The 2,624-nt window shown below is 44.4% G+C and overlaps 1 non-coding gene across 1 annotated transcript; it reads left to right on the forward strand.

Moving 5' to 3' along the window:
• Positions 1-1,911: 1,911 nt before the first annotated feature.
• On the forward strand, positions 1,912-2,018 carry LOC125593524. Its single transcript, XR_007329428.1, has one exon. It is a non-coding gene; the product is annotated as a small nucleolar RNA R71 (small nucleolar RNA).
• Positions 2,019-2,624: the final 606 nt, after the last annotated feature.

The raw sequence follows: 2,624 nt of genomic DNA on the forward strand, positions 1-2,624 counted from the left end.
TACTGATCTTTACTACCAAATACTCTGTGTGAATCCATCATCATCTCATAGGCAGCACTCTCCAGGTTCTCAATCACTTCAGCTTCTCTCTCTATCGTCAAAGCATGCTGTAGAGGGTCTTCTAGTGACAACTCTTCAAGGAGCTCATCAGCAAGGGGGTCCATCTCTTCAATGTAGAAAACTTGCCCTTGAACTGTTGGTTTCTTCATTACCTCCTTGATGTCAAAGTGAAGAACATGCCCTTTACCCAAGTGGAGATCAATCTTGCCCTCTTTCACAATAACAATTGCTCCTGCTGTAGCTAAGAAAGGCCTTCCAAGGATTAAGGGATCTTGAGCTTCCTCACCCATCTCAAGCACCGCAAAGTCTGTAGGGATCTCATAGTTTCCAACCATAACGGGGAGGTCCTTCAAGATACCCACAGAGTACTTCACTGAATGATCAGCCAATACCAGAGACAGTCTACACTTTTTGTATTGAGTGAAACCAAGCTTCTTAGCAACAGATAAATGCATCAAGCTGACACTAGCTCCCAAATCGCAGAGACATCTATCAAATAACATAGGTCCAAGAGCACAAGGTAATGTGAAGCATCCTGGATCTTCTAGCTTCTTTGGAACAACAAGCCTCTGGATGATGGCACTGCACTCATGAGTGAGAATCATCATGCCCTCCATCTCTTTCTTCTTTGTAGCTACAACATCTTTCAGGAACTTGCTATATTGAGGAATCAGCATGAAAGCATCAATGATGGGCATTGTGACTTGAACTTCACTCATTTGCTTCTCAAATAAAGCTTTGTTCCTCTCTAGCAGCTGCCTCTTGAATCTACCAGGGAATGGAAGTTTGGGTTCATAGGGAGGAGGAACAAAAAAATTTTCATTTGCTGGAGCAACAACTTCACCATCTTTCACTGTTTTCTTCTCTTTCCCAACCTTTCCTTTACCTTTGGCTTCCACAATTTTCTCCAAGATTTCATCATTGATTTTCTCATCAACAATCACCACTTCATCATCTATGTTGATGGCAACCCCCTCACCTTGTTTCTCAGCATCCTTGGTGAGAGCTCTCTGAGGTAACTCTTTACCACTCCTGAGGGTGATAGCTTTCATGGTCTCCTTGGGGTTTTGCTCAGATTTTCCAGGTAAAGAACCTTGTTGGCGATTTTGTTGAGTGTTCATGGCAGCAAACTGATTCTCCAAGGTTCTGAACTTGTTGTTGAGCTCATTGTAGCTTCCATCAATTTTTGAGCGAAAGTTCTTCAACTCATAGCCAACATGCTTCTCACTTGTTGTCTGAGACTCCAAGATTTGTTTCAGTAGGGCATCAGTGTTGCTGACTTGAGGAGTAGAGGTAGAAGGATTAGCTTGTTGTTGGGAAGAATGGTGTCCTTTGTTGTTGAAACCAGGATGAGGGTTTTGTTGAGGCTGATAGCTGCCTTGCTTGTTGTTCCGAGGCTGATAACCACTCTGTTGGTTGTTGGAATAGGATTTCTGTTAATAGTTGTTGTACTGAAAGTTGGGCTCTTTTTTGTACCAGCTACCATTGTTGTTGATAAAACACAGTTCTTCTTGACCTTCCAAACCCTCAACCTCATGGACAACAGGTGGTGTCTCTTGGCTTGGGTTACCAACAAAGTGCAGCTGCTCTTGGGTGGCTTTATCAGCAATGAGGATGTCTATCTTATCCTGTAGAGCTTTCAACTCCTTCCTCGTCTGCTTTTCATCTGATCTACTGCCTCTGTCGTGGTCTCCACTGTAGACTGCATCACTCTTTACCATATTGTCAACCAGCTCTTCTGCATCTTCCTCAGTTCTCCCCAAGAAGAACCCATTCCTAGCTGTATCCAGTCTGGCCCTGTACTTAGGAAGAGCACCCCGGTAGAATGTGTTCAGCAAGCTTTCCTTAGAGAAGCCATGGTGTGGGCATTGAGCTTGGTAGCCCTTGAATCTCTCCCAGGCTTCACTGAATCCTTCCAAGTTCTTCTGTTGAAAGCTGGAAATCTCATTTCTCAGCTTAGCAGTTCTTGAAGTAGAGAAGAACTTCTCCAAAAATGCTTTCATGCAGTCATCCCAGGTGGTTATAGAGTCTCTGGGTAGAGACTTCTCCCACTGACGTGCCTTATCCCCCAAAGAGAAAGGGAATAGCTTGAGCTTTAAGGCATCTTCGGACACACCATTGGTCTTTGACAACCCATAGTAGCTGTCGAACCTGTCCAAGTGATCAAATGAGTCCTCTAGAGCCAAGCCATGATACTTGTTGTTCTCGATCACGTTCAGGAGTCCTGATTTGATCTCAAAGTTGTTGGCTGCTACAGCTGGTGCTCGGATTCCCAATCTATGACCATGAATGTTGGGGCGGTCATAAGTGCCAATGGGTCGAGCTGCTCGCTGTTGGTTTTGTGGAACGTTGTTAGCTCCATTGGCGTCCGCATCATTTTGAGGTATGTCTCCCATATCAGTATCCAATCTTTGCAAGTGAGCCTGTTGCTCTTCTTCTCTTCTCTTTCTAGCACACACTCTCTCTAAAGCTCTGATGTCTGCAGCTCTTGGAACTAGGTTTGATGGACCCCTGCTCTTCAAGTTCATACACATGTAAATTAAATGGAGGTGAAGAAGGAGAAT

Source organism: Brassica napus, chromosome C9, assembly GCF_020379485.1.
Source record: "Brassica napus cultivar Da-Ae chromosome C9, Da-Ae, whole genome shotgun sequence".
NCBI classification, from domain to species: Eukaryota; Viridiplantae; Streptophyta; class Magnoliopsida; order Brassicales; family Brassicaceae; genus Brassica; species Brassica napus.